This window comes from Peromyscus maniculatus, chromosome 12, assembly GCF_049852395.1.
Source record: "Peromyscus maniculatus bairdii isolate BWxNUB_F1_BW_parent chromosome 12, HU_Pman_BW_mat_3.1, whole genome shotgun sequence".
Taxonomy (NCBI): domain Eukaryota; kingdom Metazoa; phylum Chordata; class Mammalia; order Rodentia; family Cricetidae; genus Peromyscus; species Peromyscus maniculatus.
In genome coordinates this window covers 81,512,424-81,535,312 of record NC_134863.1, presented here as the reverse complement: position 1 = coordinate 81,535,312, position 22,889 = coordinate 81,512,424, and the positions used below count along the sequence as shown (strand labels likewise).

Here is a 22,889-nt window from a genome sequence, read left to right as displayed (position 1 = left end):
TGCCCCTTTAAGAGTCAATCCCCATTTGTCCCTCCCCCTTAGTAACCACCAATCAGCTTTCTATCCCTGGGGTGACTCATTCTGAATGTTTAAAATGGTGGAATCATACACTAGAACTTCTTTTACTTAGAACAGCAGTTCTCAACCTGTGGGTCACGATCATGGGAAAACACATCTTTCTGATGGACTTGGGAACTGAGACACTGCTCAGTGGCAAAATGACAGTTATGAAGTAGCAAAGAAAATAATTTTATGGTTGGGCATCACCACACCATGAGGAACTGTATTAAAGGGTCGCAGTGTTAGGAAGGTTGAGAACCACTGACTTCGAAGAATGTTTAAAAATTAAGCCATGTCTATATGTGAAAGCCTTGTTAAGGCTGAATAATATTCCACTGTGTGGGTCATATTTTGTCTATCTGTCCCTTAATGGACACTTGGATTGCTAAGCTTGTGGCCTTTGTGTACAGTGCTATCATGAATACTTACAGATGAGCTTTCATTTGAATACATTTGAATTATTTTGGCTGTATATCCAGCAATTAATTAGCCGAGTCAAGAGTAATCCTGTGTTTAACCTTTTAAAGGACCACTGAAGTGTTTTCTCCTTACTTTTGAATATAGTTGTGTCTTCACTTAAAATCATGTCTTTACTATTATTTCTGAGGTTTAAAATAACAACAACAACAAGCAAGCAAGCTGGTCGTAGCTCACTAGGCCACCTTGGTACCAAAACTCTACCATTAAACTAAGATGCAGAACTCAAGTGTGTGGACAGAGGAGGGCCATTAAAACACCAGAAACATTTTCTGACTCAAATGTGGTCCAAAAAGGATCCCTTCAAACAGAAAAACCATGTGTCCTTTGTCCTTACAAACTGTGCAACATCAGATCAGACCCAGATGGCCAATCCCAGTATCTTAGAGATGTCCTCATCCACATAGTTCAACTGCATTATGGGAAATTACATGCATAATGATTCACTCTAACCACTCAAGTCTGAACACTGACCAATCAGGACTACCCTCATTTTCATAAAGGGATTCTTTCTTTTCTTTTCTTTCTTTTTTCCAACATAGTGTTTTTATTTATTATTTGAGAATTCCACATCATGCATCCTGATCACACTCACTTTCCAGTCCTCCCAGGTCTGCCCCACCCCACCTTGTGACTTCCCCACCAAAAGAAGAAGAAGAGGAGGAGGAGGAGGACCTGAACCCCTGCCTGAAGCCATCAATCATGGCGAGCTACACTTCAGCATCCTTATTATAACTTTTAAGAGTTCTCTTCCATAGCTTTCTGTCTAGACTGTTACTTTTGAGGGGCAGTAAGGGGTTGTCATAGAAGTTGTTCTTTGTTGCCCTTTCTCAAGTGTGAGTCTGCAGTCATGCCACTGGGAAAGTAGCTTTCTTGCTCTTTATAGTCAGCGGGAGCCATAAAGGAAATTATATGCAAGGAAACTGTCCACGAAGTGGCTCACCCTATCCAACTGTGGACTCCCCCACAGCCCGCCACCATGTACTGGCAGGTCTTCCGTTCCTGTATCTGCTGCTCTCTTTGTAGTAAACTAAGTAAGTTTTCCTTTCTGCTCTAGTCTAAAGGCAGCTTGTATTAGGGCCAGGCGGTAAAATATTAGCCTCTCTTTCTTTAGCATCAAACCTACTCCTGACTACACTGTATTGAAGAGTCTAAAGGAACTGCATTTTCTATGAGGAGAGCCAAGAAGTGGGGGGTCTGGAATGGAAGAACAACCCTTTTGCATATACAAAGTTCCCAGGATCTGATGGGTTTGGGTATCCCCCAGTTTTATCATGTTGCTAGGCATCCCTGGTGAATGGAGCACAGTGTTAGAAACACTGACTCGGGTCCCCAACCCTTCTGGGATTACTCATCCTCAACCAGAATTTGAACCAACCACTTATATTATCTTTCTGGGGACTGCAATCCCCAGTACAGGGATGCAAGTCCCTGCTAAGAGCATTATCGGTGGAACAAGGCATGTCCCCTCAGGGGCTCTAAAAAGGCACAAATGGTTAGGGTACCAGAGAAGAGGCTTGCACAGCTCTGGGCTTTTTCAGACTGTCTTTGGGAGCAAATGTGGGGATTTTGTTCAGGGGAATGCCTTACTACTTGGGAGACTAATTCCCCTTGGGGATGGAACTCCTACAATAAACGGGCAAGAGGGACACGATGAACCAGAAATAAACAAGTGTGAGGTGCATGAGAGAGGAGGGTTGAAAAGAAGGTCCACGAGAAGGACAAGAAAAGGGACAGGTGAGTGTGATGCTCTCAGTGCAGGAGCTCCTTGGTGATGGTTCTGGGCAGAGCCAATGGTGGACACGCTCCAGATGTAGGACCACGGCACCGGCACCATTGCTGCCGCCTAGAGGGCTACAAATGGATGCCTGTAAGCCTGGTCTCCAAGCTTTGCAACACGTGGGATGGGGGTGCTAAGACCTGAACCCTTGGCATCTAAACAACAGTGAGTTCCTGGGTAGCCCCTCCCCACCTAGACTGAGCCCAGATGAGCACACCATCCCCACCGGGCATGGCTGTCCAGGCAGGTCCACCGGTCCTCAGGAGAAAGCATTCCAGGCTCCTTTGAAGTTTTTAGTCCTGGTCAGGAAGCTGTGGGCACGGGCAGTGTGTGATTTTTCCAGTGTGCCTTGGTATATGAAAATTTGCATCTGATGAGGACTAGTGTCTAAGTTGGTCTCATGAACACTGGCAGAGGAATCTTCCAACAATGGATTTCATAACTGTGAGTGATTTCCCAGCCCATGCCCACTGCCCAGGTTCCCCTGGAAAGAGAGGGCACGTCAAGAGATTAGGAACATAAATCTTACCTCCTGGCCTGGCTCACCAACTGCCATTTGCAGATATTGAGGCTTGGTGGTGACCTTCAAAGGGCTACCAGGTACTTAGTTCCTGGAACAAGGAATTGGACAGAGACACATGGTTAAGAGCAAGAAAAATAAGACAATTTATTTCCAAGAGAGGAAGTAGCCTAGAGCAGAGAGAAAGGTTTTAAAAGATTTTTACATTTAATTTTTACAGTATTTTTTTACATTTAATGTGAGTGTGTGTGCATGTGTGTGTGTGTGTGTGTGTGTGTGTGTGTGTGTGTGTGTATGCGTGCCCGCACGCGCGTGCACATACAAGCATGAGTGAGCACACATACCATGGTCAAGGTCAAAAAACCTGCTGGAGTCAGGTCTATACTTCCACCACTCAGGTTCTGGGAATCAAACCTATGGTGATATTTTATTTGTACTAAAACATTATTTGTATGCTAATAAATAAAGTTGCCCAAGGGTCAGAGCTATTAGCAAGCCATAGCAGAGCTGGGTGTTGGTGGTGCACGCCTTTAATCCCAGCACTTGGGAGGCAGAGCCAGGTGGATCTCTGTGTGTTCAAGGACACAGCCAGCATGGAGACACACACCTTTAATCTCAATACCAACCATAGAAAACCTGGAGGTCTGTATAGACAGGCAGTGACGAGGTCATGTGGTTGGGTTTACACCCAATGAGAAGGCAGAACAGAAAGTCTTTATAAAGACAGACATACAGGAAGTAGGTCTCTTTTGGAGAGGTAGGACCACCACAGGAGGAAGGGTAAGGTTTTAGCTCTTAGCTCTGACCTCTTGGCTTTCTTCTTTGCATTGGTTCTGTGTTTCTTATTTAATTTAATAAGATGGTTGGTTACATCTACACAAACCCATGTCACCAGGCTTGGCCGCAAGCTCTCTTACCCACGGTGGCGCCATCTCACCAGCACAAGAGGAAAGTTTAAAAGCTCATTAACAGTGTACGAAGAATGGGGCTTTTATGTCACCTGGGGGCCATTCACACAGCTCGGCCTCTGGCTGATTTGCATACTGCACGGTTTTTCTTGTGCATGGGCAATCTGTCACACATAGTTCTACATACAACCTCATGCCTTGCGTATCTTATTGGCATCTTAAACCTCCACAGAGGCCTGCAAGTTTTAGTATTACAACAAGACTGGGGTCCCCCCTCAGACACTGTGGAGGCCTCTGGGCCCACATCAGTGGCTCCATCCTTTGGAGTCAGCTCCAGTCTGGGGATTTTCAGCCTTCTCTGTCGACAGGACTTCTGGACCCTGCTCATCCCTCTGTCCTCAATATGAGCAGCTGCCGCAGGCAATAATCCTGACCCTTAGACTCGGGAAGAAGAAGGAGAAATTCCTCAATTTTGCAAATTCAGGATTCCCACTGGCAGAGGACGGCAGGATTGCTCCCCCACCCAATTGCTGGGAGGGGAGAGAGAGAGAGAGAGAGAGAGAGAGAGAGAGAGAGAGAGGTTGGAAAAGAACAAAGGCTTTGGAATGCCGCTGAAGGTGGTAGTGTAACGGTGAAAGTGTGAAGATGGAAGGCAGAAGCCGGAGGAGCAGAATCTAGATTCCTCCCTTCTTCACCCACCTGACCTGAAGTCCTCCACCTTCCTCGGACCAGAAGGTAGAGGTGAGTGGGAGGAGCCAGGAAACTAAAAAAAAAAAAAAAAAAAAAACCTCACAGAATTGTAGCTAGAGTTTTCCTGCTTTGCCCACAGTCAGGACAAATCTTTGTCACCCGCCAGTCCCACAGCCGCTCAGACCCAACCAAGTAAACACAGAGACTTATATTGCTTACAAACTGTATGGCCGTGGCAGGCTTCTTGCTAACTGTTCTTTTATCTTAAATTAATCATTTCCATAAATCTATACCTTGCCACATGGCTGGTGGCTTACCGGCGTCTTCACATGCTGCTGGTCATGGCGGCGGCTGCAGTGTCTCTCCGCCTCAGCCTTCCGCTTCCCAGAATTCTCCTCTCCTTGTCCCACCTACTTCCTGCCTGGCCACTGGCCAATCAGTGTTTTATTTATTGACCAATCAGAGCAATTTGACATACAGACCGTCCCACAGCACAGAATTTCAAATTAAAGAGGCCTCAGGCTTATCCATCTCACTCTCAGGAAGGCATCTTCCCTGGAGGAGTCCCTGGACCTCCAGAGCCACCCGATCCAGCCTTGGGTCCACGGCAGGACCCAGACAAGACTGCTTATAGAAGTGGGTAACAAGACTGTGTACCCGGCTTCCTCCAGGCCAGCCCTGACTGGTTTTGAAGGGAATGTTTGCACTAAAGGGATTAAGTGGAAAGAAGATCTCAACACCTCTTACCTGGTTTAGGGAAACAAACTATGTCTCTTGGATAAGTGACCCCGTGGTGGTGCCTGTGCTTGAGGCTGGCTCCTCAGGGAGCCACCTTTTCCCAGAGCCCTGTCTCAGTATCCTTTCCACTGCTCACTTCCTCTGGGACTCCGAGAGGAAAACAAGGTTCTCATGGACATCCCACGTGCCTGGTATGGATGCCCAAGCATTCCAAAGCCTTCAGAGCACTCTGAACTTGAGGCTGGCATTGCTTTATGGCCTGTGTGATGGTGGTTCCAGAACTCTAGCCCTGCAGCCAAAATGTCCTGAGTCTCTCAGCTGGGAAGAGCTCTAGAGGCCAGTCCAAGACTCAGACCCATCAGCCGGCACAGCGGCACAGCCCCCCAGCAGAAAAGTGTGCACTCAGATTATTCACCCTTGACCCTACGCCCGTGTACCCCCTGCTGTCCCAGTAATCATTTCGCTAGCCCATCTCTGTACTCATACACCACCCCAGACCTCAGGCAGAGGATTCCCGCTTCAACCCCCCATCACTGGGTGTGTATTGCAGACTATGGCAGAATTCTGTTAGGCCCAACACTTCTCTTCAAAGAGCCACATGCAAACGGAGAGTGGGTATTTCTATGCCCACCTCCCCTCCCCCACATCCCCTTCTCCCTCCCCCACTCACCCAGGCTCTCCTCTCCAGCTCCTACATGCTCTCTGAACTCTTGCTGTGTGTTTGGCAAACTCTACAGACTCTGAGGTTGCTCTGAGCATTCTCTCCAGCTACATTTGCTGATTCTCAACCCTTGCTACATCAGTCTCCTAAGGAAAGGTGTGTGTGTGTGTGTGTGTGTGTGTGTGTGTGTGTGTGTGTGTTGTATATAAATGTTCATATATGTGTGTGCATGCGTGTACATGTGCATATGGAGAGAGGCCAGAGACTGATATTGGATGTCTTCCTCTATCACTCCCCACATTACCATCATCATCATCATCATCACCATCATCATCATTACCATCATCACCATCACCACCACCACCATCATCATCATCTCCATCATCATCACCACCACCATCATCATTGCCATCATCATCGCCATCATCATCACTAAAGATGGGATGCCTCACTGAACCAGAAACTCACCCGTTTAGTTAGACCTGCTGCCCAGTGAGCTCAAGGGATCCTCCTGTGTCTGCCCCAGCACTAGGGTTACACACACATGATTGCACCCGGCTTTTTCTATGGTTGTGAGGATCCGAACTCAGGCCTTAGATACTTCACTCACTGAGCCATTGCCACAAACAAACAAACAAAAAAGCAGGAAACCTCAACACTGAGTTATGAGGACCCACCACAATTCATTAATGAAAGGAAACTAAGCGGGCTTGATTGTTGCTGCACATTAAACATTGGAGGCAGCTCTGTGCCCAGGCCCTTCCCCTAAACAGTAAGATTTTGTCAGCCCGAGGAGGACCTCGGTGTATGCACACGCTCACCATGAGAAGCTAAGGTCATTGCAGTGCCCTAGGCTGACCCAGAGATAGTGCTCTGTTGCCTCTAAAATGGAAGTTCTTGAGTCTTCTGTGTTTGACCTTGGGCAGGGAGGGGGTGTGTCTTCTTGGGCTCCTGCCTTCACAGCTCTCAAGCCATTTCTGTGAGATCTAGACATGGAGATCTTTCAGATCCCCTGCTTGGTGGCACTGAGGCTGTCTGGGTCCTTAGGCCTCATCTAGCACACCCCTTGACACTTGTCCTCACCCAGCAACTCTGCTGGAAATGGCTCACAGCTCTCTCTCCCCGCCTCTATTTCCATCGCTGCTTCTGAATCCTGGCTGATGGTCCAGCTCAGCTCTCAGCCTCCGGGATATTTGGCCTCCCCATCTCTAGTGACCATCTTCCTTCCTGTACCTCAGCGCTCCACTCCCACATTCACACCCAGACCTGGTTGTAGCTGGAGTTTTCTTCAGTCCCACCCGGTCCTGCAGTCACTCAGACCCAAGTAAACACACAGAGACTTATATTGCTTATAAACTGTATGGCCATGGCAGGTTTCTTATTACCTAGTTCTTCTATCTTAAATTAACCCATTTCTGTTAATCTGTAAGTTGCCATGTGGCTTGTGGCTTATGGGTACTTTACATCTTACTTCTCATGATGGCGACAGCTGGCAGTGTCTCCTCACTCTGCCTTCCACTTCCCACAATTCTCCTCTCTGCTTGTCCCATCTATACTATACTTCCTGCCTGGCGACTGGCCAATCAGCATTTTATTTATCAACCAAATCAGAGCAACACATTCACAGCATACAGAGCAATAGATATCCACAGCACCTGGTCAAGCTCCAGGGCCCATTTTCCTCTGAAGCCCATGTGACTCCCTCTTAGTAGCAGTCTCCTGCCACAGCCTCTCCAGTCCCAGAACCCCACTGCACCAGGTCCTTGGCCCCAGGAGGCCATCAGTATCACCCACTTTGCATTCCACCTTATTCTACTCAGACTCAAGGGTCCAGTCTTTCCCCGACACTAGACATTCCCTTCTTTAACCACGGTGATGCTGCCCTGGTGAACGGCAGCATCCACGCCCCCTAACCCTGACACCAGTGTCAAAACAGCTAGAGGAGCAGCCGCACCCACTTCAGCTGCCCGCGAGGACAGCCTCTAGGGGCTCCCCATGTCCTCAGACCCTCAGACCCCTTTCCACAGACCACACAGAACTACCCCATCTTACCATGTCTACAACCTTGCATTTCACGGCACTGAGGAAAGAGAACTACTCACTGCCCCCCCAAACTATAAATACACATCCCCAAGTTCGCACCTGACCCTCTATCCTCTGGAGAAGGCTAATTCCTTCACAAATGCTCGTCACAACTCGGGCCACCCACCTTATTGGGAGCCTGATGCTCCCAAGTACACTCTGTCTAGTTTGGCTCTTCCAGCTCTTTCTATCCACACTGGAATGCTCCGCACTCAGAACTATTATTTTATTTTATTTATTGTTTATTTTTTGGTTTTTCAAGATAGGGTTTCTCTGTGTAGCTTTGGTGCCTGTCCTGGAGCTCGCTCTGTAGACCAGGCTGGTCTCAAACTCACAGAGATCCATATGTCTCTGCCTCCTGAGTGCTGGGACTAAAGGCATGCGCCACCACCACCACTGCCCGGGCCAGAACTATTCTTAAAGGAAGAAAAAGAAAAAGGAGGGAGAGAGAGAGAAAGAAGGGGGGGAGAGGGGAGAGAATGAGGAGGAGAAGAAAAGGGGATGTGAAATGAAGGGAGGGGGTGGGAAATGAAGGGAAGGAGGCTTACACTAACGTAGTAGTGACAGCAAGCCATACCGGCGTGGAATAAGACCTGGTAGCTGCTTGCTCCTTGAGACTGGGTGCTCAACCGTCACAGCCGTCTCTCAGTGGCTGTCTCACACTGGGCGGGCACCAACAGCCAACCCAAGAGCTGCTCAGTCCCCTCAGCAGCCCCAGGCTGGTGCCAACGGGCTCTGCTGGAGAGCCACTCACCCGGACTCTGATCGCCTCCATTCTAAACAGACCGGCCATGTCTGTACCTCTCTGCCTGGAACTGCTGACACCTCAGATACACTCTCCCTTTGGCTCCTTCACACCCTCTTCCCAGCCTCCCTTCCTCTCCTCCCTCACAGGCTCCTCGGCTCCACGATTACCATGTGTTGGGCTCTTTGAAGCCCTCTTCCAGGTCCTCTTCCTTCTGACTTTATCCCTCTGCTGACATGACTCTAAGGACCACGTACTGCAAAGACATGAGCTATCAGTGGATGACTTCCCTCCCACGCTTCAAGAGCGTCCTGGGCTGACTCAGTGGTGTGTACTGTTTGGGGACACCAGGCTTCTTCTGTGCTCCGCCAGTGCCTGGGTATCACATGTGTGTAACAGCCCACCATCACCTGGTCTGTCAGCCTCCTAGGAGAGGGAAAAAGGAGGAAGCCAGATACTCTCCTGCGGGGACACGACTCAGAAGTGGGATGCACACACTGTACACCAGCCAGAAGTGAGACCTGGGGGAGTGGAGGGGTGGCTTCAAACCCCTCAGCGTTCGAAAGCAAGAGGATAATGAGAGGAACATTAGCAAGATTGGACCGGCAAAAGTGGCAGCTTTTTGTCAAATAAAAAAAAAAAAAAATGTTTTTCGATTTACCACCTGTCTCTACAATTACAAAAAAGAAAGGGTATTTTAATGCTAAAATTGGAGAGGACATACTCTCAAAATAGAGGAAAGTCTTTTAAGTGAATTTGGATTCAGGGAGGAGTACTGCAGTCTTGGTGCTTCCCAAGCACCTGGCTCCGGGTTCAATGGGCGCCGTGATTGATGGCGGCGGAGAGCGTCCTCTGCCTCTTCCCTATTTCTCAAAGCCGCTGACTTAGGGTTGGTGGCTTCCCGCGTTGTTAGACTCTGGGATCCTGTGTCAACTGCTTCCTGCTATGATAAAACCAGAGGGTTGATTCTGGGCTTACAGCTCCAGAGGGACAGAGTGCATTGTGGCATGGTGGCCGAAGCAGGAAGCCAGGAGCTCACGTCTTCAGTTAGAAGCCGGAAGCAGAAAGAGCAAACCGGAAGTGAAGAGAAGCTATCCTCTCTCAAAGCCCACTTCCTCCAGGAAGGCCATGCCTGCTAAACCTCTCTAAACAGCACCACACCTGGGACCTGGTGCCCAGACACATGGTCCTGCGGGGGCACTAGGTGGGAGTCTGGCCTCTCGCTCTCTTTTCAAGATGCCGCTGGAGGCCTGGATCTTGTGCCGTGAGGCTCAGTGCTGTGGCCACTTCTCCATCCCTCCGCGGGCCCCCGCACCACATCAGCGCTCTCCAGAAAGTCATCCTCGAGGCTGTCGTCGCTGCCACTGGTGTTCCCGCAGGGAAGGAGACACCCTAGTCAGCAGAGTTCCTTCCTTCTGCCCTCTGCATCCTCTGTGGAGAACAAACCCTTGACAGACCTGCTCTGGGGGCCCTTGAGACAGGCTACACATCCTCCATCCCACCCTGGCCATGTGGACCGTGAGAGGACTCTGCGCTTTGTCTGATTTGGTAGTGAGTCCCTACCACCTGTGACCTCCACTTTTCTCATTGCTCAGATTCCATCCCACCCTGCTCCTCCCCGATTCCTCTAGACCTTGGAACTTTATGTGACAGGGACCGCTGGCCTCCAGTTACCCACAGACCCAAGGGACTGACATGAAACTGAAGAGCTGTGGGGTCCCCTGCCCTCTCATACCCTAGATACAGACTGTGGAGGAGGATGGTCTTTCTGCACCTTTGTTCTGAGTGTGTGTGTGTGTGTGTGTGTGTGTGTGTGTGTGTGTGTGTGTACTGAATATGTGCCTGGTACTCACAGAGGCCAGAGAGAGCACTGGATCCACTGCTCAGAGTTCCGGATGGTTGTAAGGGGGGATCTGAACCTGGGTCTCTGCAGGAGCAGCCTGTGCTCTTGACTGCTGAGCCTTCTCTCTCCAGCCCCTCAAGTTATTCTGTAAGGTAGTCTAGAACTCTCCACACAGCTGAGCTGACTGGCCAGAGCACTGGGATTTCCCGAGTGAGCCACATCGGAATGTTTTTTAATGTGGTTTCTGGGGACTGAACTCTGGTCCTCACGTTTAACATGACAAAGCACTTTACTGACTGAACCACCTCCCAGATCCATGGACCCCGTTCTCTTCCAGCTGCAGAGTATATTCTGAGGATCCAGGATGAGCTGGTTTCTGACCTGCTTCCCTTGGGTCCTGCCTTTGAAAAGGAAATACCTCCCTCACACAAAGATACTCATAGCCTGTTCCTGAATCCCAAAGCTATTCAATTCTTTTTTTTTCAAGAATCCTATTTTTTTTCCCATTCAGACACTAGAGAACTCAACTTCTACAACTGGGTTTCAAGAGAAGGCTCTGAGAAGAGCCTAAAATCCAAGTGTAAACTCACGATAAATGGAGAAACTGAGACCCAAAGAAGCCAGTGGTCACAGTACAAGATCTCACTGTAGCCACCTCCAGGATCTAGGTCATGTGACCAGATATACTCAGCTAGGTACCCTTCAGGGGCCGGGTTGACAAACTGGAGTCTGGTTTTGAAGGATGAGGTAGCTGAGGTTGGCCCTGCCCATTGGGGTCTCTGCTGCCCTCCATGCCAAATGGAGTTAATAAACAGAGAAATTGCACAGGAAAGTCTCATGGACAGGTTCTTCAAAAATCTGTTCAGAAAATGTTCCCTTGTTTACAGAAGAAGGCATCCTAGATATGATGCCAGTCCTGGTTTATTTTAACCAAGAAGAGAAATTAGTGGCAAAAGAATATTTTCATAATGAATGGAATGGAAAGCTCCTCGTGACATTCTTGAGCAGGGAAAGGTAAACAAACTTTTTTTTTTTTAATGAGTGCTGTCTCAAAGGAGGATGAAGGGATTCGTGGTCTCAGCTAAGATGAAGAGACACTTGAGGTTCAGGCTCTGATGTGGGTTTCTGCTCCTCCCATACACACATGTGTGCTTGTATGCTTGTGTGTGCATGTGTGTGTCTGTACATGTGTGTATATGTGTGTGTGTGTGCGCATGTGCATGTGTGTGTCTCCTAAAGCAATCCTAGTTAGTGGAAAAAAATTTTAATATTTGGAAATTATCTCAGAGATTTACAGAACACTGCAATATCTATTTCAAAAACAACCTGGGAGTATTTGGTGTCCACTTTGGCCTGGTGAATTTCCACTGTGGGCAGTTCTACATAATTTTTTCATTCCAGCCCAATTCACTTGGAAGGGCATGATTTGATTAAGAATTTCTTCACTTTTAATTGCATGCCAAGCCTCTGGGGCATCATTTGTTGGGTGGCCCTGAGAATGGGGATGGGAAGACATAGGAATTTCTAAAGGTTTGTGTCTGACCTGGTCCTCTAGTGAAATCCTGCCTGCTGTCTGGCAAGCTCTGGTTTATTAGAAACAGACCTGGCTCAGCTGACAGTGAGCTCTCTATGGTCCATGGCCAGGAGCATCCAGAGGAGAGAGGCTGAATATGCCTTAGCCTCTGTAGAAGGGGGTTTCTCACTGCACTTGGTGGAAGTCCACTCACCCCTTTGGGAATTTACATCCTGAGCTGCCCTCCCACAAACTCTACCACCACAGTATGGTAGGAGAAGGGTCGGCATCAAAAATCAACAGCTACGTACAATCTACTCCACTGTAAATAAGGTCATGACACAATCTCACTGTTAGGGTTGGGGAAGGCATGAGGGATCTTATAGGTCAATTCTTACCACATGGTTAAATCCCACAAATAATACTCATAGATGGGGTCCTTGCTTTTCATGGCATCTGTTTGTAGTGGTTAGTTTCAAATGTCCACTTGACACAACCCAGAATCACCTAGGGAGGGGTCTTAGTGAGGGATTGTCTAGATTAGATTGCCCCATGGGCCTGTCTACAGGGGATTATCTTGATTTCATTAGTGCTGGTGGGAAGACCAACTACTCATGAGGGCGCCCCTCCTGGGACAGAGGCATCCTGGATTGTGTGTGCGGAGACAGTGAGTGAGTCCTAGCCAGTACGCACTCATGTATTGCTTTCTGAGGGGGCTAAAGTGACCCAGGATCAATGCAGAAATTCTAAGACTGACTCTTTGCTCTTGTGACTATGGACATGTTGTGAGAAGTTGCTCCAAGTTCCTGACTCCCTGACATCCCCAGAATGACAGAATGTAACCTGGAACTCTGAGCCAAATAAACCTTCTCTCTCTTAAGTTGCTTTCGTCGGGGAATTTTATCAAAACTTCAGGGAAGGAATTGAAGGTGCAATTACCTGACCCTCCTGCAAAGAATCCCATTTTGGGGCAGATATCCGCCTTGCCCCAAGCAATAAGGTCTCACAGCAGGGCCTGGGGGAGGGGCTAAAGAGACCTAATTGTCCTCCATTCCTGCAGGATGAGAGCCAGGTTGGCCTGTAAGCATGACTGGATGCCGAAGGTAGGGGTGCAGCAAGCCATGGGCGTACCATCTCCTAAGAGACTGTAGCCGAGTTGCCCTCATTTCCAGCATGCTATTTCTCAAGTTGGTGCCTCCATATGAAACCAGCCAGAGAGTGAGGCCAATATCAAGAATTAAGGAACAGAACCCAGGAAAGGAGCAACTTTATAGATATAACTCCTTAAGTATTCCAAAGCCCTCCATCTCCAAGTTTCTCATCAGGAGCAGAGTTCCTGGTAGACAGGGAGATGTTGCAAACAACACAGCTGGTCTCCAACTCTTTACCCTGGAGTCTTCTTCCTCAGTCATGAGCTCTCCCCAATGAATGTACACCTCTCCAGAGGTAAACTGTCCCCCACTAGGAGCTGCCCTCTCCGTGTGTACATCCTCCAGATGCTGAACCCTCTCCACAGGGCTCTGAACTCGGATTCATGAGCCATCTCATCTCCTAAGCAGTCTTTCTCCACAAATGGGAAGCTGAAGGGGAAGCCATGCAAGATAGGAGACCATTGCGATCCCATCCAGAAAGAGAGAAGCCAAGAGGAAGGGGGTGGGGTGGGCAGAGAGGAGTCAACAAAGTTTCTACTCTGTGTGGGTTACTTTTCTCCTTGCTGCAACAAAATCCTTGAGGCAAGCACAGAGAAAGAAAGGGTTCAGTTTGGCTCACAGACCAGGCACAGCCCATTACGGTGGCCCCAGCATGAGGCGGCTGGCCACATTACACTCAGGAAGCAGACAGACAGACGGAGGTAAATGCAGACGCTCACTTGCCCCTTTTTACTGATTTGTTCCGGTCCTTTAACCCTTGGAATGGTGCAACCCACAGTTAAGAAGTGTCTGTCCACCTCATATAACACTGTCTAGAAGCTTCCTCTTGGACATGCCCAGAGGATTGTCTTGCACGTGACTGGAGATCTGATCAAGTTGACAATCAATATTAATCATCAAAAATTCAGGAAAGCCGGGCGGTGGTGGCGCACGCCTTTAATCCCAGCATTCGGGAGGCAGAGCCAGGCGGATCTCTGTGAGTTCGAGGCCAGCCTGGTCTCCAAAGCGAGTTCCAGGAAAGGCGCAAAGCTACACAGAGAAACCCTGTCTCGAAAAACCAAAAAAAAAAAAAAAGAAAAAAAAAATTCAGGAATAATTTGCAAAAGAGCTCCAATGCTAGGCAATTTAAAACACTGTCCCTGGGTTTGGCTGCTCTGGAGCTGGGGGCTCAGGGCTTGTTTGTTTGTTTGTTTGTTTGTTTTGGGTGGGGGGCGGGGCAGGTGGTGGTTGTTGTTTTCTCCAGTATAATCACTCTGTGCACTGGGATGTTTGGGCCACAAGGAGCCCAAACTCTGACTTGAGGCAGCAGCGTGTATAAGGAAAGTGTTCGATTATGTAATCCACTCCCCTGTGGGAGTTTGGGGATGGCTGAATAAATGGTTCAGGGATGGCAACAAGGACTCGGTTCTTTCCATGGCTGGTTTCAGTGTGGGCTTCGTGTTCAGCAGCCTGGTGTCAAGACCGCTGCAGGAATTCTAAGCATTTTAATAATGATCCCCACCAAGTAAACAACTCCCTTCGCAGTCCACGCCACTCAAAGTCTGCTGACTCAAGATGAGCAGGCCTCAGACTGAAACAAAATCCAAGGTCCCACCTCCCAAGATCACATTCAGGTCTCAAGGGACATTGAACAGACCTTGAAAGGGCAGTCGGCTCATTCTGGAGTCACCAACTATGAAAGAGGAGACGCGGTATGCAAAGTACAGTGCTTGGCATGAAGAATGAGTATGCCCAACTCCCAGGGAGTTTCAATAGAGCCTCTATCCCACATCGTGAGGCACGCCGCCAAACCTGAGGAGGCTCCTGAGAGAAGAAGCCTTAAAGGCAATCCAGTAAGTAAAGCAAACCTTGCCCAGAGCGCCAGCCCCTTTACACCCCAGAGCTTTGTGCAGCCCCTGAACATACCAAGGGGAGACCTCTGCCGGGATAATGCATCAGTCAGCATCTCTTGGACGCTGGTCCTTAGAGCGGTGGGCAGAGAGGAGAGTAACCTAGCCTGCATCACAAAGGAAAGACAAAAGACAGGCTTGCTTATGTGTCAAATCTCTAAAAGATGAGGAAGGGCTGGGAGCGTACAGCTCAGTTGATAGAGGGCTTTTCTGGCATCTATGACGAAGCCCTGGGTGTGATCCGCAGCATCACATAAATCAGGAGTGGTGGCTTATGTTTCCAATCTCAGCATTTGGGATAGAGACAGGAGGATCAGGAGCTCGGGTCATCTTTAACTGCATGAAGAATAAGATCCAAGCTCATATGGAGGGCTGACACCCCCAAAGTGCAGCCAGTGACTAGAAAAAAAAAAGGTAGCAGATTAAAAGGATTCCACCCACCAGTCTGATAACTCACAGGATGCTTACTATCTATTTCGACTTTGGAAAATAAAAACGGGAAAATGTCGAAGATCAGAATTCAAGTCAGTCCTGTTGGAGAGCATGAACTCATTCTACCTCCTGATGCAAAGCCTCAGGCCATAAGATGTCTGTAAAAGGTAGTTTGATGGTTAGTGGTTCAGAGAGTGTACTGCTCTGGCAGAGGACCAGAGTTCAGTTCCCAGCACTCACACTCAGCAGCTCCAGCCACCTGTAACTCTAGTTCCAGGAGCAACCGGTGCCTCTGGTATCATACTCTACTCCCTAAGTATGCAGTACGCATTTCCTGCATTTGTGGGTCTTCCCTCAGTGATTAACTTCCTCATGCGCCTCTCTCATGTGGTTATTTTCACGGCAAGTCCCTGTCCCCTAGGTTTGGAGGCCACTTCTGCAGAATATATTTGTATTTTTTTTTCTACCACAACCTTTGTGGATTTCTTGAGTACTGCACTACTTTTTATAAAAATGATTTATTTTCCTATGTTTTTTAATTTAGACTTTTACCTTAGTTGTGCTTAGTAACTCACAGTTTTATTTTTATTTTATTTTATTTTTTTCCGGAGCTGAGAACCCAACCCAGGGCCCTGTGCTTGCTAGGCAAGTGCTCTACCACTGAGCTAAATCCCCAACCCCGATTTATTTTATTTTTATTTGTATGCATTTTGATGATGCTAAAGAGACATTTAACACAGGGGACTGTGCACTTAGAGGTGAAGAACACCGGCTGTCGCTATGGACATTTAACACAGGGAACCATGAAAGGAAAAACTGCAAGGACAGAGTGGAAACTGAAGCCCATGGTTGTTCAAGAACCAAGTAGAAGCCTTCATGAGGCAGTGTGTGTTCTCCACAGGCAATGCAGTTACCGCATGGAGAGCAGTGTGGGCGAACTGGAAGACGGGAGACTCTTCCAGTCTGCTGATGAGGAAGAGGAGGAGTTAAGAGACATTGAAACAAAGGAACCAAATTATGTGAGAGGTGTTTTAATACACATATTTTTTTAAAAAAATAGAGAAATATTTGAAAAATAGTATTTGAGAATGCTCCAGAATTAAAGTGAGATATGTCCCCTTAGTTACAGTTTAAGATGTGCCCCAAATCTAAGAAGGATAAGTAAAATAATTGAATATGTACATTTATTATATGTTCTGGTTTGGTGTCTGATAAAAACATTGTGACCAAAAGCAATTTGGTGTAGTGGCATATGCCTTTAACCCCCAGCACTACCGATGCAGAGGCCGGGGATCTCTGTGAGTTCAAGGCCAGCCTGCTCTGTATAGCAGCTTCCAAGCCGGCCAAAGCTACACAGTGAGACACTGTCTCAAAAAGAGGAACAAAATGAGCAACTTTGGGAAGGAAGGATTTATTTGATTTACACTTCCCTGTCCATCACTGAGGGAAGTCGTAGCTAGAACCTGAAAGCAGAAACTAATGCTGAAGCCATAGGGGGTACTGTTTGCTGGCTCCTTCTCTGGGCTCAAATCCGGCTACCTTTCTTGTACAACTCAGGACCACCCACCCAGGGTTGGCACCGCCCACAGTGTTAGACCCTCCCACAACCCTCATTCATCAAGTAGCTGCCGACGCACAGGCTTGTCTATAGGCCAGTCTTAGGGAAGTGTTTTGTGTCAAGCTGACATGGCCAGCACAGTGATGAAACTACGAAATGACACAAAGAAAAATACGTCACAAAGGCTGTACAGGGGGCTGGGGATATAGCTCAGCCGGCAGCGTGTCTTTTTAGCATTCATAAGACCTGGGTTCCGTCCCTGATACTGCACAAGGAGGCACTGAAATGCATGCCTGCAATTCCAGTACTCGGGGGAGACTCGGTGGGAGAATCAGAAGTTCCTCAGCTACAAGTTCAACACAAGAGACTCTGCCTAGGGCTGGGGAGAAAAGGCTTGGGGCTGGAGAGATGGCTCCGCAGTTAAGAGCGCATGCTGCTCTTCCAGAGGACCCGAGTTCAGTTCCCAGCAACCACATGGTGGCTCACAACTATCTGTAATTCTAGTTCCAGGGGAACTGATGCCCTCGTCTGGCCTCAGGGCACACTTCATGCACATAGTGTGTACTCATACATACAAGAAACACATTCATTCATGTAAAATGTAAAATAAATTTTTATAATCTGTTTTTTTAAAGGTTTTACAGGACAAGTGGGGAGGGCTGGCAGATTTAATGGAGCATTAAGTTACATAATAATGAGGAGACAAATCCAGAGAATTTCTTCTTTTTTAGTAACCGCAGAATCAACCTCAACATTTCCAATAACAGAAGTAGAACAGAAAAGATGTTTAATGACAGCATAGATAATGCATCAAAACCCAGACATCAGGAAATCTGGGATGGGAAGTCTTTGTCAACTACACTTCAGAGCGGGAGCTAATGTCCAGAATTTACAAAGAACTGCAAACTTCAATCACAAATGAAATGAAACTGCTGATTGACGAATGGGCTAATGAAACAGTCTCAGAAGAAGAAGCACAAATGGCCAGTCAACACTTTCAAATGTTCCACATACCTAGTCTTCAGAGAAATGCAAATTAAAGCTACTCTGAGACACCACCTCACCTCAGCAGGGTTGAGACACAATGTTAAGCGTAGTGTCGCGCCTTTGTAGCCCTAGTTCTTTAGAGGCTGAGGCAGGAGGATCATGAGTTTAAGACTAGCCTTGGTTATAAGGCTTAGACCCTGACCCCCTCCAAACAAGTTCTGGGGGGGGGGTGTGAAGCGCAGCAGTAGGACATGCCTATAACGTACATGGCCCCGGGTCCCAGCTCAACACCAACCCCTCATGTGCAAAAAAAAAATTAGAATATAAAGACTATAGAACCAAAAAATAGAACCAACTAATAAATTCAAAAGCAATTCCTTTGAAACACAAAATACTGATAAAATACATATAACGCTGCCTAATAAAATCAAGAGGACAAATAGATAAAATGAAATTAAATAAATCCTAAGAACTGCCATAACCATGGGAACCAAACAAATCAAATCAATGTCATTTGTCCAACGTTGTAAAAATAGGATTTCAAATACATAGGCAGGAGTGCTTTCTGTGTTCTAGAATTGAGAATGTCAGGATGGTGGCCGCCAGCCACATGTAGAAAAGCAAGCATTTAAACTGAGATGCACTGAATGTGCAAAATGCCTAATAGTTTCTAATGCAAAATAGTTCCACTAAATTTATTTGTGTGTGCATGAGTGTTATGTTGTGTGTGTGTGTGGCTTATGTATAGTCGTGTGTCCAGACATGTGTGCATGAGTAGGTCAGAGAGAGATGTTGAGTACCCTGCTCTATCAGTCCCCACCTTATTCCCTTGAGCCAGGGTCTCTCACTGAACCTGGAGCTAGGCTGGTGGTCAGCAAGTCCCCATGATCCTCCTGTCTCCACTCCCCCACCACCCTGTCCAGTCCAGGGGTTATAGGTGCATGCAGCTTTCCAGATTGCTTTGTGGGCATAATAAAATTAAGATAATTCATCCAGGAAAGAGGTGATGAGTGATGAACTTCAGGACATTTTTCATTTCTTTTTAATCTAAAGAAAACCATTTCCATATGGAAACACAGAACTTCAGGGAGGAATAAAGAAGAGTGGAAAGAAAAATGCATGGGTGAAAATTTTAAAACAATATTTCTGTCTGAAGCAGAAATTATAAGCTTTATGACAAACGCATAAACAAAATTTTATATGACAACAACATCCTAAAGTGTGGGAGAGAATACACCAATGAAAACTGTCACATTATTAATTAAAAGTTAAGAGTGGCTATTTTCAATCTTCTATATATAAACAGTGCTGGAGTAGATCGCTCTGCTGTTCTCCACAAGGTCCAGGGTTTTGTTTTTGCACAGGGTAACTGCTAAATCAGAGGGCAAATGCATCTCCAGTCAAACAGACATCACAGTCTCTCTACTCTCTGCAGGAGATGCCCAATCAGGCCCTTGTAGCCATGTTTGAGAGACTACCTCAATTCCACATAAGATCAAAAGGGTGCTTTTCAAATTTTTGGATTCTTACCATTTCTGATATTTTCATAAAAATCGTGTATGTATAGTTTATACATTTCTAATGATGGGCATTGAGCATATTTTCCCTGTGTTTAAGAATCATGTGTAGACCAAGTCGCACAACTGTCACACATATGCAGAGTGCCTAGGTCAGTCCTGTGCAGGCTCCCTGGTTCTCAGTTCAGTCTCTGTGAGCCCCTATGAGCCCAGGTTAGTTGATTCTGTGAGTTTTCTTGTGGTGTCCTTAACTCCTCTGGCTCCTACAATCCTTTCTCCCCCTCTTCTGCGGGATTTGGGATTTCCTGAACTCTGCCTAATGTTTGGCTGTGGGTCTGCACCTGTTTCCATCAGTTGCTGGATGATGACTCTCTGATAACAATTGGGTTAGGTGTAGCTAGAGTTTTCCTGGTCCTGCCTGGCCCACAGTCAGAACAAATCTCTCTCACTTGCCAGTCCTGCAGCTGCTCAGACCCAACCGAGCAAACACCCAGAGACTTATATTGCTTATAAACTGTATGGCCGTGGCAGGCTTCTTGTTATCTAGTTCTTCTATCTTAAATTAACCCATGTCTATTAGTCTATAAGTTGCCACATGGCTCGTGGCCTTCCGGTACCTTACATCTCCCTTGTCATGGTGGCGGCTGGCAGTGTCTCTCTGCCTCAGCCTTCCACTTCCCCGAATTCTCTTCTCCACTCGTCCTGCCTATACTTCCTGTCTGGCTACTGGCCAATCAGTGTTTTATTTATTAACCAATCAGAGCAACACATTTGGCATACAGAACATCCCACAAAAGTTAGGCACCCATCTGGCCCCAGGAGAAGGCCAGTTCAGGCTACATAACTTATATTGCTAGGAGTCTTAGCTGGGGTCATCCTTGTAGATTCCTGGGAGATTCTCTTGCACCAGGTTTTTACTTGACATGGCAATGCCTCCCCACCTTTCCGGTAGTCTCTTTTAGTACCCGCCCCCTCCCTGCAACCTGATTTGTTCATGTTCCCATCCCTATCTGCCCTGAGTCAACTCAAGAAAGCTCTTCTATTTCCCCTTCCCAGGGAGATCTGGGTGTCCCTCTATGAACCCTCCTTGTTACCTAGTTTCTCTGTGTTTGTGGATTGCAGCATAGTTATCCTTCATTTATTTTACAGTACATACCATGTTTGTCTTTCTTGGTCTGGGTTACCTCACTCAAGATGATTTTTCTAGTTCCATCCATTTGCCTTAAAATTTCCTGGTGTCCTTGTTTTTAACAGCTGAGTAACACTCCATTGTATAAATGTTCCACATTTTCTTTATCCATTCCTCGGTTGAGGGGCATCTAGATTTTTTTCCAGGTTTGGTTATTACAAATAAAGCTGCTAGGCCAGGTGTGGTGGCACACACCTTTAATCCCAGCACTCGGGAGGCAGAGGCAGGTGGATCTCTGTGAGTTCCAGGACAGCCTGGTCTACAGAGTGAGATCCAGGACAGGCACCAGAAACCCTGTCTCGAAAAACAAAAACAAGCAAACAAACAAAAAAACAAAGCTGCTATAAACATAGTTGAGCAAGTGTCCTTGTGGTATGACTGAGCATTCTTTGGGTATATGCTCAAGAGTAGTATTGCTCAGTATAGCTGTGCCTTGTGGTAGATTGATTCCCAGTTTTCTGAGAAACCACCACACTGACTTCCAAGGTGGCTGTACAAGTTTGTACTCCCACCAGCAGTGGAGGAGTGTTCCCCTTGCTCCACATCCTTTCCAGCATGAGCTGTGACTTGTGTTTTTCATCTTGGCCATTCTGACAGGTGTAGGATGTCTTGCATTTTCCTGATGGCTAAGGATGTTGAACATCTCCTTAAGTGTTTCTTGGCCATCTGAGATTCTTCTGTTGAGAATTTTCTGTTTAGATCTGTATCCCATTTTTAATTGGGTTATTTGGTTTGTTGATATCTAATTTCTTGAGTTCTTTATAGATTTTGGAGATCAGCTCCCTCTTTCAGATCTGGGATTGCTGAAGACTTTTTCCCATTCTGTAGGCTTCTGTTTCGTCCTTTTTATGGTTTTCGTTGCCTTACAGAGCTTTTCAGTTTCATGAGGTCCCATTTATTGATTGTCAATCTTAGTGCCTATGCTATTAGTGTTCTGTTTAGGATGTTGTCTCCTGTGCCAATGAATCTGAGATTATTTCCCACTTTTTCCTTCTATCAGGTTCAGTGTATCTGGATTTATGTTGAGGTCTTTGATCCACTTGAACTTGAGTTTTGTGCAGGGTGATAGATATGGATCTATTTGCATTCTGCTACATGCCAATATCCAGTTAAACCAGCACCATTTGTTGAAGATGCTTTCTATTTTTCCATTGTATGTTTTTGGCTTCTTTGTCAAAAATCAGGTGTCTATAAGTATGTGGGTTTATGTCAGGTTGTTGATTCGATTCCATTTTCCATCTGTCTGTTTTGCTTCTTTATATATATGGATATTATTATTATTATTATTATTATTATTATTATTATTAGTGATTTTTTTGGATGGGGGAGCAGAGGGGAAGTAGTGGGGAGGGACTAGGAGGAGAGGGGCGAGGGGGAAACTGTGGCCAGGATGTAAAATAAAAAATTTATTTTAAAAAATTACCAAAAAATTGCCGGGCGTGGTGGCGCACGCCTTTAATCCCAGCACTCGGGAGGCAGAGGCAGGTGGATCTCTGTGAGTTCGAGGCCAGCCTGGGCTACCAAGTGAGCTCCAGGAAAGGCGCAAAGCTACACAGAGAAACCCTGTCTCGAAAAACCAAAAAAAAAAAAAAAAAATTACCAAAAAATAAAATTCATATATGTATAACCACATGTAGATCTGTAGCCTGCCCATATTTGTGCCTATTTTTCTATGGGCTCGTGCCTCTTTTGTCTTATTTTTATAATTTTCAAGGGCTCTTTATATACTAAGGAAATTAAACTTTCAATATGACTCATACACAGTTCTCACTTTGTCATGTACCCACTGCACTGACTGTTCTTGTTACTGCGACTAAATACCCAACAACACGCAATGTAAGGGCGGGGGTTGCTTGGTTCATGTTTGAACAGATATGATCCATCATGGTGTAGCAGGTACGGCGGCAGGAATGTGAAGTGGCTAGTCATACCGCGTTTGCAGACAGAGAGCACATAGAAATGAGTGTTCCCCTCTCTTCTCTCCTCTTCTTCTCTCTCTCTCTCTATCTCTCTCTCTCTCTCTCTCTCTCTCTCTCTCTCTCTCTCTCTCTCTCTCTCTCTCTCTCTCTCTCTCCCCCTCTGTCCACCTTGGTGTCCAAGCCCTGTGATGCTGGGTGGGTCCTCCCTCTGATGTTACACCTCCCTCTCC

The 22,889-nt window shown here is 46.9% G+C and overlaps 1 long non-coding RNA gene across 1 annotated transcript; it reads right to left on the bottom strand.

Moving 5' to 3' along the window:
* Nucleotides 1-2,504: 2,504 nt before the first annotated feature.
* LOC121820893 (uncharacterized) lies at nt 2,505-9,677 on the bottom strand. Its single transcript, XR_013043872.1, has 3 exons — nt 9,386-9,677; nt 2,847-2,928; nt 2,505-2,628 (listed from the first exon to the last, which is right to left on the bottom strand). It is a non-coding gene; the product is annotated as an uncharacterized LOC121820893 (long non-coding RNA).
* Between the last annotated feature and the right edge of the window lie 13,212 nt (nt 9,678-22,889).